At 41.7% G+C, this 20223-nt stretch overlaps 1 pseudogene; it reads left to right on the forward strand.

Moving 5' to 3' along the window:
- Positions 1–16996: 16996 nt before the first annotated feature.
- On the forward strand, positions 16997–19974 carry LOC125155614 (T-cell surface glycoprotein CD1a-like; annotated as a pseudogene).
- The last annotated feature ends 249 nt before the right edge of the window (positions 19975–20223 follow it).

Consider the following 20223-nt stretch of genomic DNA (forward strand, 5'->3'; position numbering starts at 1 on the left):
GTCTGGAACCACCTTCCTGCTCTTTCCCATGTGTCTCCTTACCTTCCTCTCTGTCCTCAGCCCTCTACCTCCCCGTGCCCCTCTCCCTGCTGTCCTCACCTACACCCGCTGCAGAGCAATTTCCAATTTGATCTTCCCAGGAAAACACACTGGAGACATCGGTTCACTGGTCTCCCTTTAGAGCAAGATCCCGGCAGCCCAGGTGTCAGGACATACTTAAACCCAGCTCAGTGGTGATGGATTTGCAAGTCTCTGTGTGCAACTTTTGTCTTTTCTCTCTGCTCGATGATGGGTTGTCAAGATGAGTTAAGTGTAATTTAGCAGGATTTCTTGTTCTGACGTGACGCTGGCGCTTAAATCTCTAATTTATCTCAGAGTAAGATGAAGTCCGAGTACCTCCATGGGTCACAGGCATCTGTGTCACTTCCTCCAGGGAGTCTTCCCTCATCCACAAGAGGAAGTGGTCTCTGCCTTGTGTGAATTTCCGCCACTCTAACCTGCACTGTGGATAATCTGCACCTCACTTCCCATCCTTTTTGCCCCACACTTACATCCTTTTTCCCTTCCAATTCCTAGGTCTCTTGAGTGCAAAGCCCATGTCTTTCTAATATTTGTATCCTTGGCAAGGAATCTCACCTGCAGGGCATATGTCCTCAATAAAAGTCTGTGTTGAATTTATGCCAATTTCATAGTTTTTTCTTTTTTGCTTCCTGTCGTGTTTGTAGTAGTTGAGACGTTTGATGTTCTTCTTGTTAAAAGTCTTCTCTCACTTTGCCTGGAGACTTGACACTCTCATTGTTCCTTGGGAACATCTGTGAGCCTCTGAGGAAAACACAGTTTTGTTTGTGAACAGTCTTATTCTTTAAACACAGACACCTGTTGGAGTGGACCTGTTGTGGATAAAAGGAGGAGGGCACATGCAGGTCCTGGCTGTTTGAGGCCCTCAGGACAGCAGCAGAGATGTCACCCTGGGGCTTGTTGGCAATATAGGGGTTTAGCCTCAGCTGAGGTTCACTGCATCACAATTTGCATTTTAGCAAAACCAGCAGGGGATCCACAGGTGCACAAATGTGGTGCCTGAGAGGTAGCAGTGCGAGTAAGTCCCTGGAGGGAAATGAGTGGGTCCAGAAAAGCCAGTAAGAGTGTTGTGCTCAGGAATGAACGGGGGTCCGGCAGGGAGAGGGCATACAGAGCATCCTCACATTGGTGGCTGCTGTGTCCCAGTCCCTGAGGACATGGAATCAGCCACAGTGAGCCGTTGCTCCTGGAGTTAATAGGGGGTTGGGATCATGGGAGCCTCTGCCTGCAAAACTTGCCCACTGATGAATACACAGCCTTGTTTCCTGTGTGTTTTTTATTAAAGACACCTTATTTTACACACACACACACACACACACACATCCAAATAATTTATTGTATGTTGCATTTCCCTATCCTGAAATACCAGCTCAGAACTGTGACATTTCCAGACCTGGTTACTTTGATCCCCAGTGTCTTTGGCTTTCAACTTCACAACTGTGCTACCCATGATGCCTTTAGAAACAGCTAGAAATCATCATCATCATCTCATGAATCCTCATATTGAGCTCTTTCCCCCTCTTTTCCGTGGCATCATCATAACATCCTAGATGTTCCTTTAACATTTTCTTAGGTGGCTCCACATAGACATCAAGAATTTCCTTTTCCTGGTTTTACTGCATTGTTGATTCATTACCACTGAACTCAAAGGCACAGGACTCTGCATCGCGAGCCTGAGCAGGACCTACCTGCACAGGAGTTTTGTCAGTGAGGCTCATCTCACCTTCTTGGGCTTAGGAACACCAGTCAGCCCTGCAGCTCTGGGCTTCAGGGCCTTTTGAAACACTGAAATCGCCAGGAAAGTGCATGTAAATGCAGAAAATGTGGCACCAAATAGACACTGAAAAGGACACATGTTTACAGTGTGGGACTTACCATGGAAATGCAGAGCAGCAACTTGTTCAGCCTCACAGGACACATGCGATGGGTGACACATATCAGAGCACTCACCCTGCCATTCATTATGAATAGCAGTGAGCTGGTGGGTCTGGGGGTTACAAATCAATGTCACTAGGTGGGTCCATTAGCACAGACAGCCTCTGTGGATAATTGGCTATTTCAATGGCAGTGCTAGTGGAGATGTCCATGGTTAGATTTCAGTTACTCTAGTTTTTTTTAATTTTTCATTTTAATACATTTTACTTTTTTTTAATTAAAAAAATTTTTTATTTGATTTATTTTTTAAATTTACGTCCAAGTTAGTTAGCACATGGTGCAATAATGATTTCAGGAGTAAATTCCTTAATGTTCCTTGTCCATTTTGCCCATCCCCCCATCCACAACCCCCCCATCAACACTCTTTTTATTCTCTGTATTTAAGAGTCTCTTACGTTTTGTCCCCTTCCATGTTTTTATATTATTTTTGTTTCCCTTCCCTTCAGTTCATCTGTTTTGTCTCTTAAAGTCCTCATATGAGTGAAGTCATATGGTATTTGTCTTCCTCTGACTAATTTCACTTAGCATAATATCCCCTAGTTCCATCCACGTAGTTGTGAATGGCAAGATTTCATTCTTTTTGATTGCTGAGTAATACTCCATTGTATATATACACCACATCTTCTTTACTCATTCATCCATCAATGAACATTTGGCCTCTTTCCGTACTTTGGCTGTTGTTGATAGCACTCCTGTAAACATTGTGGTGCATGTGCCCCTTCGAAACAGCCCACCTGTATCCCTTGGATAAATGCCTACTAGTGTAATTGCTGGGTTGTAGGGCAGTTGTATTTTTAATTTTTTGCAGAACCTCCATACTGTTTTCCAGAGTGGCTGCACCAGCTTGCATTCCCACCAACAATGCAAAAGAGATCCTCTTTCTCTGCATCCTTGCCAAAATCTGTTGTTGCCTGAGTTGTTAATGTTAGCCATTCTGACTGGTGTGAGGTGGTAACTCACTGTGGTTTTGATTTGTATTTCCCTGATGATGAGTGATATCGAGCATATTTTCATGTGTCGGTTGGCCATCTGGATGTCTTCTTTGGAGAAGTGTCTATTCATGTCTATTGCCCATTTCTTCAATGGATTATTTGGTTTGGGTGTTGAGTTTGATAAGTTCTTTGATTTTGGATCCTAACCCTTTATCTGATATGTCATTTGCAAATATCTTCTCCCATTTCATCGGTTGCCTTTTAGTTTTGCTGATTGTTTCCTTTGCTGTGCAGAAGCTTTTTATTTTGATGAGCTCCCAAAAGTTCATTTTTGCTTTTGTTTCCCTTGCCTCCAGAGACGTGTTGAGTAAGAAGTTGCTGCAGCCGAGGTCAGAGAGGTTTTTGCCTGCTTTCTTCTCTAGTATTTTGATGGCTTTCTATTTTACATTTAGGTGTTTCATCCATCTTGAGTTTATATTTTTGTGTGGAGTAAGAAAGTGGTTCAGGTTCATTTTTCTGCATGTCACTCTACAGTCTTCCCAGCACTTCAGCCTCTTGCTGAGGAGACTGTCTTTATCCCATTGAATATTCCTTCCTGCTTTGTCAAAGATTAATTGGCCATACATTTGTGGGTCCATTTCTGGGTACTGGGTTTTGTTCCATTGATCTGAGTGTCTGTTCTTGTGTCAGTACCATACTGTCTTGATATTACAGCTTTATAATACAGCCTGAAGTCTGGGATTGTGATGCCTCCTGCTTTGGTTTTCTTTTACAAGATTGCTTTGGCTATTAGGGGTCTTTTCTTGTTCCATGTGAATTTTAGAATTGTTTGTTCTAGCTCTGCGAAGAGTGCTGGTGTTATTTTGATAGGTATTGCATTGAATATGTAGATTGTTTTGGATAGTATTTACATTTTTATAATATTTGTTCTTCCTATCCAGGAGCATGGAATCTTTTCCCATTTTTTTGTGTCTTCTTCAATTTCTTTCATAAGCTGTCTATAGTTTTCAGTGCATAGATTTGTCACCTCTTTGGTTAGATTCATTCCTAGGTATTTTATGGTTTCTGGTGCAATTGTAAATGGGATCGATTCCTTGATTTCTCTTTCTGTTGCTTCATTATTGGTGTATAAGAATGCAACCGATTTCTATGCATTGATTTGATATATTGCCACTTTGCTAAATTCATGGATCAGTTCTAGCAGTTTTTTGGTGGAATCTTTTGGGTTTTCCATATAGAGTATAGTATTATGTCATCTGTGAAGAGTGAAAGTTTGACTTCCTCCTGGCCGATTTTTTTTTTAATTTTTTTTCAACGTTTTTTATTTATTTTTGGGACAGAGAGAGACAGAGCATGAACGGGGGAGGGGCAGAGAGAGAGGGAGACACAGAATCGGAAACAGGCTCCAGGCTCCGAGCCATCAGCCCAGAGCCCGACGCGGGGCTCGAACTCACGGACCGCGAGATTGTGACCTGGCTGAAGTCGGACGCTTAACCGACTGCGCCACCCAGGCGCCCCGTTCTCCTGGCCGATTTTGATGCCTTTTATTTCCTTGTGTTGTCTGATTGCTGAGGCTAAGACTTCCAATGCTATGTTGAATAACAGTGGCGAGAGTGAACATCCCTGTCTTGTTCCTGACCTTATGGGGAAAGCTCTCAGTTTTTCTCCATTGAGGATGATATATGGGTCTTTCATATATGGCTTTTATGATCTCGAGGTATGATCCTTCTATCCCTACTTTCTTAAGAGTTTTTATCAAGAAAGGATGCTGTATTTTGTCCAATGCTTTCTCTGCATCTATTGAGAGGATTATGTAGTTCTTGTTCTTTTTACTGATGTGATAAACCACATTGATTGTTTTGTGGATATTGAACCAGCCCTGCATCCCAGGTATAAATCCCACTTGGTCGTGGTGAATAATTTTTTTTAACGTATTGTTGGAGGCCGTTGGCTAATATCTTGCTGAGGACTTTTGTATCCATGTTCATCGGGGAAATTGGTGTATATTTCTCCTTTTTCGTGGGGTCTCTGTCTGGTTTTGGAATTAAGGTAATGCTGGCTTCATAGAAAGAGTTTGGAAGTTTTCCTTACATTTCTATTTTTTGGAACAGCTTCAAGAGAATAGGTGTTAACTCTTCCTTAAATGTTTGGTAGAATTCCCCTGGAAAGCCATCTGGCCCTGGACTCTTGTTGTTTGGCAGATTTTGGATTACTAATTTGATTTCCTTACTGGCTTTGGGTCTGTTCAAATTTTCTATTTCTTCCTATTTCAGTTTTGGTAGTTTATATATTTCTAGGAATTTGTCTATTTCTTCCAGATTGCCCATTTTATTGGCATATAGTTGCTCAAAATATTCTCTTATTACTGTTTAAAAATTTTTTTTCAACGTTTATTTATTTTTGGGACAGAGAGAGACAGAGCATGAACGGGGGAGGGGCAGAGAGAGAGGGAGACACAGAATCGGAAACAGGCTCCAGGCTCTGAGCCATCAGCCCAGAGCCCGACGCGGGGCTCAAACTCACGGACCGCGAGATCGTGACCTGGCTGAAGTCGGACGCTTAACCGACTGCGCCACCCAGGCGCCCCAATCTTATTACTGTTTTAATTTCTGCTGTGTTGGTTGTGATCTCTCCTCTTTCATTCTTGATTTTATTCATTTGGGTCCTTTCCTTTTTCTTTTTGATCAAACTGGTCAGTGGTTTATCAATTCTGTTAATTCTTTCAAAGAACCAGCTTCTGGTTAAATTGATCTCTTCTACTGTTTTGTTGTTGTTCTTGTTGTGTTGTTTTGTTTTTTGTGTTTTTTTGTTTGTTTTTTGGTTTTGATAGTGTTGATTTCTGCTCTAATCTTTATTATTTCCTGTCTTCTGCTGGTTTTGGGTTTTATTTGCTGTTCTTTTTCCAGCTCTTAAAGGTGTAAGGTTAGATTGTGTATCTGAGACCTTTCTTCCTTCTTTATGAAGGCCTGGATTGCTATATACTTCCCTCTTATGGCAGCCTTTGCTGTGTCCTAGAGGTTTTGGGCTGTGGTGTTATCATTTTCATTGGCTTCTATGTACTTTTTAATTTCCTCTTTAACTTCTTGGTTAGCCTATTCATTCTTCAGTAGAATGTTCTTTAGTCTCCAAGTATTTGCTATCTTTCCAAATGTTTTCTTATGGTTGATTTTGAGTTTCATAGTGTTGTGGTATGAAAATATGCATGGTATAATCTTGATCTCTTTGTACTTGTTGAGGGCTGATTTGTGTCCCAGTATGTGATCTACTCTGGAGAATGTTCCATGTGCACTGGAGAAGAATGCATATTCTGTTGCTTTAGGATGAAATGTTCTGAATATATCTGTTATGTCCATCTGGTCCAGTGTGTCATTCAAAGCCATTGTTTCCTTGTTGATTTTCTGTTTAGATGATCTGTCCATTGCTTTAAGTGGGGTGTTGAAGTCCCCTACTTTTATGGTATTATTATCAATGAGTTTCTTTATGTTTATAATTAATTGATTTCTATATTTGGGGGCTAACTAATTTGGTACATAAATGTTTACAATTGTTAGGTCTTCCTGGAGGATAGTCCCCTTAATTATGATATAATGCCCTTCTTCATCTCTTGTTACAGTCTTTATTTTGAAGTCTAGATTGATATAAGTATGGCTACTCTGGCTTTCTTTTGACAATCATTAGCAGGATAGATGGTTCTCCATCCCCTTACTTTCAATCTGAAGGTGTCTTTAGGTCTAAAGTGGGTCTCTTGTAAACAGCATATAGATGGATCATGTTTTCTTATCCATTCTGTTACTCTATGTTTTTTTATTGGAGCATTTAGTCCAATGACGTTTAGAGCGAGTACTGAAAGATATGAGTTTATTGCCATTATGTTTCTTCTTGTAGAGTTCGAGTTTCTGGTGGTGTTTTCTGTCCCTTCTAGTCTTTGTTGCTTTTGGTCTTTTATTCCCCCTGTCTTTTCTCCTCTCAGAGAGTCCCCCTTAAAATATCTTGTAGGGCTGGTTTAGTGGTCACAAACTCCTTTAATTTTTGCTTGGGAAACGTTTAATCTCTCCTTCTATTTTGAATGACAGCCTTTCTGGATAAAGATTTCTTGGCTGCATATTTTTCTGATTTGGCACATTGAATATATCCTGCCACTCCTTTCTGGCCTGCCAAGTTTCTGTGGATAGGTCTGCTGCAAACCTGATCTGTCTTACCTTGTAGTTTAAGGACCTTTTTCCCTTGCTGCTTTCATGATTCTTTCCTTGCTTGAGTATTTTGTGAATTTGACTATGATGTTCTTTGTTGATGGTTGGTTTTTGTTGAATCTAATGGGGGTCCTCTGTTCTTCCTGGATTTTGATATCTGTGTCTTTCCCCAGGTTAGGAAAGTTTTCCACTCTTATTTGCTCACATAACCCTTCTAACCCCTTTTCCCTCTCTTTATCTTCTGGGACCCCTATGATTCTTTTGCTCCTTTTAATGAGTCACTGATTTCTTTAATTATTAAATCATGCTCCTTTGTCTTAATCTCCCTCTTTTTTTGTCTTCATTATTCTCCACAAGTTTGTCCTCTATATCACTGATTCTCTGTTCTGCCTCATCCATCCTTGCATCTGTGGCATCCATTTGAGATTGCAGCTCAGTTATAGCATTTTAATTTCATTCTGACTAGTTTTTACTTCTTTTATCTCCACAGTGAGGGATTCTAATTTATTTTTAGCCCCAGCTAGTATTCTTATTATCGTGATTCTAAATTCAGGTTCAGACATCTTGCTTGTATCTGTGTTGATTAAGTCCCTGGCTGTCACTTCTTCCTGTTCTTTCTTTTGGAGTGAATTCCTTTGTTTCATCATTTTGAAGGGAGGAAAGGAATTGATAAGGTAAAAAAAATTAAAATTAAAAAAATAAAAACAACACACACACACAAATCAAATAAATGATGCTAGATTCTAGGTGTGTTTTGGTCTGGTTAATGAAACTAGTTTGATAGATTAGAGAAAAAAGGGGAAAAAGGAAAACCTTTGAAAATTTGAGAAAATGAATACAATGAAACGGAATAACATGAAATGATGGAAGTAAGATGGAATATAAAAATTTTACAAACAAGTAAAGAATATAGTAGAAAAAATAAAGAAAAATATTTTTAATAAAAATTGAAAATAAAAATAGATTTTTCTCTTTCTGTATTCAAGAAAAAGAAAGGTAATGAAAAAGAATACAAAAGAAAGAAAATTGAATAAATGGACCAGTGAACAGACTGAAATATGATTGAAATTACATCGGTTTCCCCTAGAAGTCAAACTATGAAGCACTTTAGAGTCCATACACTAAGCAAGCAGAGAGGTTTCTGGTGTTCCTGAAGAGCAACATTGGCCCACTTGGGTGGGGCCTAGTGTATCAGCTGTGTTTTTCACTAGATGGCACTGCTTAGCTTACTGGGGTGGATTGTTGTGGTGCTTGTAGGTGTGTATGTGCATGCGCAGAAGGGGTGAAAATGGAGTCACAAAGCTACCCAGTGCTCTCCCCTACTAGCAATCTTGCTCCTGTCCTTTGTCTCTGGTTTCCATCCACTCCCCACTTTTACACTGTCTGTGACCAAGCCATTAGTTTACCAGGTGGCACTTCTCTCCTGAGTTTTATCTCAGATGTGGCTGTTTCCCCACCCCTCACTTCTGAGGAACTGCAGCTTTGACCCATTCAGATCGTCTGCAGGAGGGTCTCACCAAGCAATGGCTGGGTGCCGGCCATGCCCAGGAACATTTGTGGGACGGTGCTGCTGTTGATCCCCAGAGACTGCAGCTGGGCGCCAGCCCACCCCAGAAAAAGTTCACGCGATCGTACAGCAGCAGCATTTCAGAGCTTATGGAAAAGCACAACACACATCTGGCACCAGGCTTCACCCTTAATGACCTTGTTCCAGCACCAGTGAATGTGGTTGTTCTCTGGGGTCTGCTAGGACTGGGTGGCCTCACAACCTCTAACAAATGTCCTTTCAGCAGTGGAACCACTTCTCCCCATGTGGCCCAAGAAACTTCCAGGCCCCACTCTGCTCCTGGAGATTTGCCCTTCCCACCAGAGCACTGCCAGGTATTGAGCTGAAGAGTTTCAGACTCTGAGATCTCCCTGTTTATAGAGTGTTAATGAAATTTAAACCCTCTCCTTTCTCCTTTCTCCCTTTTTAGTTCAGTCCCTGTGACTGTTTCCACTTTTCCACTTTCCCTCCAGCTGCTTTTGGTGGTGTGCTTTTCCCAAACTCTCCCTCCATCTCCGTCTTCTCTCCTCAAGCAAAAATAGCTCCCTGCCCTCCACGGCTTCTCTCTCCCCCAGTTCACCTCTCCGCACTGTGAACCTGATGAGTTCTGTGGTGCAGGGTGCAGATTGTTGCGTTGATCCTCAAATCAGTTTTCTAGGTGTGCAGGATGGTTTAGTGTTGATCTGGCTGTATTTCATGGATGTGAGATGCAAAAAAACTTCCATTCTGTTCTGCCATCTTGGCTCCTCCTCCAGTTGATTCTTTGCAGCATTCTATGATCAGTAGATTTGGTATGTGAGACAAGTTTGTGCTGGTCTTCCGGGATTGGACCGGTTTTGCTGATTCTCTGGAGGAATTGCCCTAGTGGAGATGTACCTGCAGGGTGCAGTGGAGGGGGCTTGGTGTAAGAGGCTCCAACCTCCACTTGATGGTGCTATTTTGCTCACTGAGGTCAATCATGATGGGGGAGGGTGGGAATGGCATTACCCTGCTCTCTCGTCCCCAGAAAGGGAAGCTCAAGCCTGCCGCTCCCTGGAAAGCCCGCACAGAAGAGCATATAATCACCCATCTTGGATCACGAGCTTCTTCCAGATCCCTGCCTTCACTCTGCCTGCATCCAAGCTGTCTGCCTGCCAGGTGCTCAGTACTCCTAGGTTTTATCTCAGATGAAGAGCTGTTTCAAAACTCCAAATATTAAAGATCCACATGGTTCAGATTCATTCTAACCCTCTGGGAGAGTGTTTTGCTGCTTTTTTGCTGCTTGACAGTTCATCCCAGATATCAGCTGCCTGACAATGCAAGGTTTTGGAGTATATGGTAATGCTCAGCCAAAACCTGGCACCAAAGTTTGCTACCCTAAGCTGCCATCTCTATTTCTATGCCAGTGAATAGAGCAGCACATTGGCATCTTCCAGGTCTTTTGTCCCCTAGAGGCCATGCCACCTCTCCCAAATGAACTCCAAGCAGGGGAACAGTTTCTCCCCATGTGACCCAGGGGATCCTCAGACCATGCTGCCAGCTTCTGGGTCTCTACCTTTATTCCCCACCAGAGCACATTTAAGCCCACCAAACAGGACACTGGTGATTGTTCTGACCTCCAAAACTTCAGTCTTTGTGTTTCATTGCTTATAAATAATGTGGTAGTCAGTCTGTCTTCTTTTTCCAAACAGTGGTTTTGGTGAAAATTTCTTAATGAAAAACACCCTTTGTGTGCATCCACCTTTTCTCTCCCTCCAACTCTCTCTCTCTCTCTCTCTCTCTCTCTCTCTCTCTCTCCGTCTCCTCTTTGCTCTTTCTGTGATCAGGGCTCCCTCCCCTTTGCAGTGTCCACAGTTCTTTTCTCCCCCAAAGCTCCTACCTGCCACATTGTGGCTGTTTTTGAGCTATTGTTGTTCAGTTTTGCTCTCTCAGTACCCAGATCATTTCTTGTGTACTCAAAATGTTTTGATATTCATCTACCTATGTTTGAGCAATGAGGCAAAGTTTCCCCTAGTACTCTGCCATCTTAACTCCCACCTGATAGGGAATTTAAAGTAAGGAAACCATAAGGAAACCGTCTGATTTGAGTAAATAATGGAGGGCATCAGTGAGACCCTCAATAAAGGGAGAGAAGATAAAAAAAAAGAAAAAATCAGAGAGGAAAAACTCAAGAGATGAAATTAAAAATACATGGATGGAATGAAGAGTAGACCATACGAAGCAGAAGAATGGATCAGCAACCTGGAAGATAAGGTAAATGGAAAGCAATCAAGCTGAGCAGGGGAGAGAAAAAATAATATAGAATGAAACTAGATTTATGGAACTCAGAGGCCCAGGCAAGCATAGTACCATTTGCATTATCAGGATCACAGAAGGAGAAAAGAGAGCAAAGGGTCAAAACATTTATTTGAAGAACGAATAGCTGGAGAATTCCCAAATCTGTTGAAGGAAACAGAAATCAAGAATCAGACAGCACAGACAGAGCCTTACAAAATTACTATGTCCACACCAAAGGACATAGTAATGAAAATGACAAAGAATCATGATAAGGGAGAATTTTAAAACCAGCAAGAGAAAAGAAGACAGTTGCATACAAAGGAAATCCATAAAGCTATCAGCTGATTTTTCATCAGAAACTTGGCAGACCAGAAGGGAGTGCCATGATATCTTCAAAGCGCAGAAAGAAAAAGACCTCTAAACAAGAATGCTGTACCCAGCAATTGAATTGAAGGAGAATTAATGAGTTTCCCAGACAAACAAAAGTTATGGGAATTCATGACCACTAATCCACAATACAAGAAATACTGAAAGGAACTGTGAGTAGTAAGGAAAGGAAAGATCAAAAGGAAAGGAAGCACAAAAGTAGTAAAAATAAGGATATACATAAAAATGAGTCAAAGGACTCACAAAATAAAGGAAGTAAAATATGACACCATATCCCTAAAATGTGGGGAGAGAGAATAAAGAATGATTTCAAAGTTAAGTGACCAATAAGTTAATATTGACTGCTATATACAGAAGATGATATATATAACCTAAATGATAACTACAAATCAAAAATTAATAGTAGGTACTCAAAAAATAAAGAGAAAACAATCCAAGTATAGTACTAAAGAACACAACTAATCACAAAAAAAAGAGACCAAGAGGAGAAAGGACCAGAAAATACCTAAACAACAATGAAACAAGCAACAAAATGGGAGTAAGCATATGCCTAACAACAAATACATTGAATATAAGTAGATTAAATGCTGTAATCAAAAGACATAGTGTGATGAGATGGATGAAAAAACAAGTCATATCTCTATACTGACTACAAAAGACTCATTTCAGACCTAAATACACATGTAGATTGAAAAGGAAGGGATGGAGAAACATTTATCCAGCAAATGAATGTGAAATGGAAGCCAAAATAGTGTTTAAAGGAAAAACTGTACCAAGAGACAAAGATGAACACTATGTACTAATAAATCGAATAATGGAACAAGAAATACAGCAGTTGTGAATATTTCTGCCCCCTACATGAAAGCACCCAAATACATAAAGCAGTTAATAGCAAACACAAAGAGAAAATGAACTAGGAACAATGGCTTTGAATGATATATCAAATCTGATAGGTCTAAATGATATATTCAGAACATTCCATCCTAAAACAGCAGAATACATATTCTCTTCAAGTGCACATGAAACATCGTCCAGAACAGACCATATATTACACAATGAAACAAGTCTCAATAAATTCAAGAAGATGAAAATCATACCAAGCATCTTGTTCTGACAGCAACACTATGAAATTAGAAATTAACCACAAGAAAAAAAAATCTGGAAAAAGCATAAAATACATGAAGTGTAAATAACATGGCACTAAGCAATTAATGGATCAGCCCAAGAAATCAAAGAGGAAATAAAATTTCATGGAGACAAATGAAAATGAAAACACAATAGTCCAACATTTCTGGGATGTAGCAAAGGCTGTTTTAAGAGGAAGGTTTATAGCAATACAGGCCTACCTAAAGTAGCAAGAAAAATCTCTAGAAACAACCTAACCTTACAACTAAAGGAGCTCGAAAAAGAAGAAGAAATAAAACCCTTAGGCAGCGGAAGAAAGGAAAGAATAAAGATTAGAACAATTTAAATTATATAGAAAAATTTTTAAAAGGACACAGAAGAACAGATCAATGAAACTAGGAGGTGGTTCTTTCAATAGAACAACACAATTGATAAACATTTTGCCAGGTACATAAAAAAGGAGCGAGTAATAGAGTGAACTCAAACAAAATCAGAAATTAAAGAGGAAAAATAACAACTGACACAACAGAAATAAAAAGGGTTTTAAGAGACTATTATGAAAAATTATACACCATCAAATTGGACAGCCTACAAGAAATGGATAGATTCCTAACAACACATAATCTCCCATACATGAAGTCAGATTAAATAGAAACTTGGAGCAGACCATTTATCAGCAATGAAATTGAATCAGTGAGGAAAAAATTCCTAACAAACAAAAGTCCAGGACCAGAAACCTTCACAGGAGAATTCTACCAGATATTTAAAGAAGAAATAATACCTATTCTTCTCAAACTATTCCACAATATTGGGTGGAAAGCAGAGCTTAAAAATCATTTTATGAAGCCAGAATTATCCTGATACCAAAAGCAGATAAAAACACTATAAAAGAGAGAACTGCAGTCCAATACTTCAGATGAATAAAGATACAAAAATCCACAACATCAGAGTAACAGATTGAATCCAGCAATACATTAAAAATTTCATTTGTAACGATCATGTGGAATTTATTCCCAAGATTCAGTATCATTCAATATTTACAAATCAATCAGTATTATATATGACATAACAAGAGACAGGATAAAAACTGTATGATCATTTCAATAGGTGCAGAAAATTTGTTTGACACAGTACAAATCCATTGATGATAAAGTCCCTCAACAAAATAGAGTTAGATATAACACAGCTCGACACAATAAAGGTCATATATAAAAAACCCACAGCAAACATCATACTTAATAGTGGAAAATTGAGACCATTTCCCTTCATTTCAGGAAGAAGGCAAGGATATCCTCTATCACCATTTTTATTCAACACAGTACTGGAAGTCTCAGCCACAGAAATCAGACAAGAAAAAGTACATCCAGATTTACCAAGAAGAAGAAAAACTTCCAGTATTTGCAGATGACACAATACTATATACAAAAATCCTGAAGATCCCTCCAAAACTACCAGAGAAAATAAATGAATTCAGTATGGTCACAGTATACAGATTCAATTTAGAAAAGTCCCTTGCATTTATATACACTAATAATGAGGCAGCAGAAAGAGAAATTAAGAAAACCATCCATTTATAGTTGCACCAAAAATAATAACGTATCTAGGCATACACTTGACCAAAGAGGCGAAAGACCTGTGCTCTGAAAACTATAACACACTGATGAAAACATTTGAATGAGACACAAAGAAATGGAAAGGCATTCCATGCACATGGACTGGAAGAACAAATATGTGAACATGTGTATACTACTCAAAGCAATCTATAGATTTAGTGCAATACCGCTCTAAATCCCAATAGAATTTTTCACAGAACTAAAGCCAACAATGTAAAATTTGTATGCAACCACAAAAGACTCCAAATGGCCGAAGAAATCTGGAAAAAGAAAAACAAAGCTGGAGTATCACAATTCCATATTGCAAGTTATACAACAAAGCTATGGTAATCAAAACAGTATGGTATTGGCACAAAAGTAGACACATAGATGAATGGAAGAGAGTAGAGAGCCCAGAAATAAATCAATGATCTTATGGTCAATTAATCTTTGACAAAGGAGGCAAGAATTTGCAATAGGAAAAAGAAAGTCTCTTCAACAAACGGTGTTGGGAAAACTGGACAGCTACATGTAAAAGATAGAAACTAGACCACTTTCTTACACCATACATGAAAATGAACTTAAACTAGCTTAAGGACCTAAATGTGAGACCTGAAATCATATACATCATAGAAAAGAGCATGCCCAGTAATGTCTCTGACATCAGCCACAGCAACGTTTTTCTAGATATGTCTCCTGAGGCAAGGGAAACAAAAGGAAAAGATAAGCTGTTGAGACTGCATCAAGATAAAAATCTTCTGCACAGTGAAGGAAACAATTAACAAAACTAAAAGGCAGCCTATGGAATGGGAGAAGATATTACCAAATAACATATCTGATAAAGGATTAGTATCCAAAATATGTAAAGAACTTGTACAACAAAACACCAAAAAGACAAATCATCCAATTAAAAAATGGGTAGAAGACATGAATAGACATTTCTCCCAAGAGGACATCCAAATGGCCAACAGACCCCTGAAAAGATGCTCAACATCACTAATCGTCAGGGAAATGCAAAGCAAAACCACAACAAGAAATCACCTCACACCAGAGTGGCTAAATTTCTTTCTTTCTTTCTTTCTTTCTTTCTTTCTTTCTTTCTCTTTCTTTCTTTCTTTCTTTCTTTCTTTCTTAAAATTTTTATTTTTTCAATATATGAAGTTTATTGTCATATTGGTTTCCATACAACACCCAGTGCTCATCCCAAAACGTACCCTCCTCAATACCCATCACCCACCCTCCCCTCCCTCCCACCCCCCATCAACCCTCAGTTTGTTCTCAGTTTTTAAGAGTCTCTTATGCTTTGGCTCTCTCCCACTCTAACCTCTTTTTTTTTTCCTTCCCCTCCCCCATGGGTTTCTCTTAAGTTTCTCAGGATCCACATAAGAGTGAAACCATATGGTATCTGTCTTTCTCTGTATGGCTTATTTCACTTAGCTTCACACTCTCCAGTTCCATCCACGTTGCTACAAAGGGCCATATTTCATTCTTTCTCATTGCCACATAGTACTCCATTGTGTATATAAACCACAATTTCTTTATCCATTCATCAGTTGATGGACATTTAGGCTCTTTCCATAATTTGGTTATTGTTGAGAGTGCTGCTATAAACATTGGGGAACAAGTGCCCCTGTGCATCAGTACTCCTGTATCCCTTGGGTAAATTCCTAGCAGTGCTATTGCTGGGTCATAGGGTAGGTCTATTTTTAATTTTCTGAGGAACCTCCACGCTGTTTTCCAGAGCGGCTGCACCAATTTGCATTCCCACCAACAGTGCAAGAGGGTTCCCGTTTCTCCACATCCTCTCCAGCATCTATAGTCTCCTGATTCAGAGTGGCTAAATTTAAACACAGAAGAAACAAGTGTTGGGGAAGATGTGGAGAAAAAGGAAGTTGCACCCTGCTGGTGGGAGTGCAAATTGGTACAGCCACTAAGGAAAACAGTATTGAGGTTCCTCAAAAAACTCAAAGCAGAATTACCAAATGATCCATTAATTCTACTACTGTATACGTACCCAAATAATACAAAAACAGCGATTTGAAAACATACACGCACCCTTATGTTTATTGCAGCATTACTTACAATAGCCAAGATATGGAAGCAGCCCTAGTGTCTGTGGATAGATGAGTGGACAAATATGATGTGGTATACACATACAGTGGAATATCACTAGCTGTAACAAGGAGCGAAATCCTTCCATTTGCAACTGCATGGATAGATCTAGAAAATATGATGGTAAGTGAAAGAAGTCAGTCAGAGAAAGACAAATAGCATATGATTCCACTTATACGTGGAATTTAAGAAACAAGAGAAACAAACAACAAAAAAAGAGATAAGAACAAAAAGAACTGGGCCCTGAACTATAGAGAACACACTGCTGGTTTCCAAGGAGGATGTGGGTGGCATGTGGGTGAAGTAGGTGAAGGAGATTAGGATTACCCTTATATTGATGAGCACTGAGTAAGGTGTAGAGGTGCTGAATCACTCTATTGTACACCTAAAACGAATATAACACTGTATGTTAACTATACTGGAATTTAAAAAAAAAACCCAACCAAACAGAAGACCACTAACACTAATCAGCTGGGTTGGGGGTGAGACACGAAGGAAGTTCTTGGGCAGTGTCCCAAGGACTGGAGAGACAGGATGACAGCAGACTGCAGGGCTGGGTGCTGGGGAACTGTGTGTTTTCATGGGTTACTGTCTGGATGACGAGAAAAGGCACGAGTGGCAGGGTCCCTTTTCCATGCCATGCAAGACTTGCTCCCCAGCACTTGAATTAGGGCCTCAGGGAGCAGGATGGAGGCAGGTGACAGGGAGAAGCTGGAAGCCGAGAGGAGGGTCAGACCCGGAGGGGAAGTGAAAGTCTGAGTAGGTGTCCAGGGTTGAGGGTGGAGACTCAAGGAAGGTGTGTGTGTTGAGAAGGAAGTCAGAAGAGAGAGGCTGCGTGTGGGGAGGTTTGTGAGAACAGACGCCAAAGACCCACTTTCCGAGAGAAAGAAAGAACATCTGCACATAAGATGCTGTTGTTGCAACTGGTCTTGCTCACGGTTCTTGTCCCAGGTGGTGACAGTGACGACGGTGAGGGCTCTGGGCCTGCCCTGTGGGGGCACGTGTGTGTGCATGTGTCTGTGTGTGTGCTTGTATGTGTGCGCACACACATGTGTGCATTGGTGTGCATGTGCTTGTGTTCTGTATGTGTAAATATATGTGACTATGTGTGGATAGTGCCTGTGTGCGTCTCTCTGTGTTTGCATGTGTGCACATGTGTGTGTCTGTACATCTGTGTTTTTGTATGCGTGTGTGCGAAATTCTGAGTATTTGTGTGTGTACATACGTGCATTTGTGTCTGTGCATATGGGCATGCAGGGTGTGGGTTCCCCAGCACATACCTGGGGAGTGTGGGATGTCAGCCTAGTTCCTTCCTGAGCATCCTTGACTCCAGGACCTTGTACTCTTCTGGACCATGGGTATGAAGCTCTGGGCTCTGGGGCAGCACATGTCTCCAGAGGGAACTACAGCTCCCTTTCCTCCAGATTTTGATGCCCCTCCCTGAGACCTTTTTCTACATTCTCTCTCCTTCCCAATGCCCTCCTCTTCCTCAGTCTATCTGTTCTTCTCGTACAGACTTCCAGGAGCCAATCACTTTTCGAAGCATCATGACAGCATCCTTTTACAACCATTCGTGGACACAAAATCTGGGCTCTGCTTGGCTGGATGGGCTGCAGACTCATGGCTGGGACAGCAAGAAAGGCATTTTCATGTACAAGCGGCCTTGGTCCAAGGGCAACTTCAGCTAGAAGGAGCTGAGGGAAGAGGAAAGGACATTACAGACATTCTCCATGATTTTTCCTTTGATATTTCAGAACCATGTTCGTCAATGGCAACTTGAATGTGAGTTTGGATCCATCAGGGCAGATGGGATGGAGGTGGCAGGCGTGTGCATTTCCTTGAGTTCCTTCTTCCTCTAGGAAGGAGCATCCCCTGACTTCTGAACTTCATGTCTCTCCCCATCGTAAAACTGAATTCCACATGTGTTTAGGAGGCAGAACCTAGACCCCGATTCTTGAAAATCTTCATGTCTTCTGCTACTTCCCATCCTCTCATTGACCACAGGCTGTGCTGTCATGTCTCTATTGGTATCTCCCATGACCACCCCATTTCCTGGCCTCCAGCCAGGTACCCACCTCTCCCTCACTCTGTGACTCATCCTTGAAATGTGCTTTTCACCCAATCCAGATCGCTCAGTGAATCTGTGTTTCCTGTACCCACTGCTCTCCCCTCACCCTAGATGATTTTATCCCAGCTCTCCATTGGAGACCTTCCCTGTTCTCTGCCACACCCTTCCAGTATCTTCTCCCACATTTGTGCCTTCCTCAGTCATTCACCTCTTCCTCTGCCTCCAGTGACCACCCATTTTCTGAGCCTCCACCTAAACCAAACTTTGCTCCATTCTTTCCAATACACTCAATATCTCCCTCTGCTTTCTTTGCCTTTCACTTATAATCACCTCATTTCATTTCTTTCTCTCCCCCTTTCCTATAACACACAGCCTCTGTTCCCAGATCCCTTTCACGTACAGGTGGCAAAAGGCTGTGGGCTACATGTTGGGGAGCCATCAGTAGGCTTCATGAAGATTGCATATGAAGGATCAGATCTCATGAGCTTCCAGAACACGTCATGGTGGCCATCTCCGAAAGGAGGAAGGAGGGCTCAGCAGGTCTCCAAACTATTCAATCAGTACCATGTGGTCAACTTAAGAATACGAGCACATATTATTGACATCTGCCTCCGTTTCCTCTTGGGTCTTCTAGACGCAGGGAAGGCAGATCTCCAGCGGCAAGGTCAGTCCTGCTCCCTCCCTCCAAGCATTCTCTATTTTGCACTCATAAATTTGCAACATTTCCTCAAATTCAGAGTGAAAAGGGGCCAAGAGAGAGAGGGGTGATGTTGACAGGTTTCTAGAGGTGGAAAGACGTGTGTATCTAAAGCGATGTGAAGATTTACCTTCTCAGTCTGAGAATACCTGTCCTGTCTCTGCAGTGAGGCCAGAGGCCTGGCTGTCCACTGGCCCAAGTCCGGGGCCTGGCCATCTGCTCCTCGTGTGCCACGTCTCTGGTTTCTACCCAAATCCAGTGTGGGTGATGTGGATGCGGGGTGCGCAGGAGCACCAGGGCACCCGACGAGGCGAGGTCTTGCCCCATGCTGACGGGACATGGTATCTTCAGACATCCTTGGACGTGGAAGCCAGAGAGGCAGCTGGCCTGTCTTGCCGAGTGAGACACAGCAGTCTAGAAGGCCAGGATATGGTCTTCTACTGGGGTGAGAAAGGGCAGGGTCCCCTCTGGGAAAGACGGTGGCAGGTCCTCAGAGCCAGAGAGCCTGAAGAGAAACTTGGGATTCTAGGATTCCAGACTAAAAAGTACATATATTTAGTAACCCAGGAAGTAGTGAGCTGTGTGTGAGGGTCCTGTAGATGTGGGAGGAAGCAGAGATTGGGTGAACGGTCCATCTCTGAGCAGGGATAGAAACGAGAAGGAGGAAGGGTGGTTGGTGAGGCAGAGGGTGACGGGAGCAAAAAGGACCAGGAAGGTGCAGGTCAACCCGGAGTGGATGGGAATTGGCACCCTCTGTGCACCAAACCCACAGAGCAACACCGCCCTGTGGACTTGCTCTTCCTGGTGGTGATCGTGCCCCTGGTGCTTCTGGCAGGTCTTGCCTCCTGGCTCTGGAAGCGCCGGTAAGTCTCTGGAGCCACCTTTCTGCACTTTCCGAAGTGTCTCCCCACTTGCCTGTCTGTCCTCAGCCCTCCTCATCCCAGTGCCGTTCTCCCTGCATTCCTCACCTCCCCCCTGCTACAGAACAATTTACAATCTGTTCCTCCCAGGAAATCACACAAGACACCTCAGTGTACTGGCCTCCCTTTGGAGTGAGACCCCGGCAGCCCAGGACCAGGACGTCCCTAAACCCAGCTCAGTGGTGATGGACCAGCAAGTCTCTATGTGACTGTTGTCTTTCCTTTCTGCACAGTGATCAGTTGTCAAGATGAGTTAAGTGTAATTTAGGGGGATTTGTTGTTCTGACCTGACTCTGGGACTTAAATCTCAAAATTATCTCAGAGTATAATGAAGTTCCAGCAACATCCATGCGTCACAGGCATCAGACATCACTTCCTCCAGTGA

The sequence above is a fragment of the Prionailurus viverrinus genome, chromosome F1 (assembly GCF_022837055.1).
Source record: "Prionailurus viverrinus isolate Anna chromosome F1, UM_Priviv_1.0, whole genome shotgun sequence".
Classification (NCBI taxonomy): domain Eukaryota; kingdom Metazoa; phylum Chordata; class Mammalia; order Carnivora; family Felidae; genus Prionailurus; species Prionailurus viverrinus.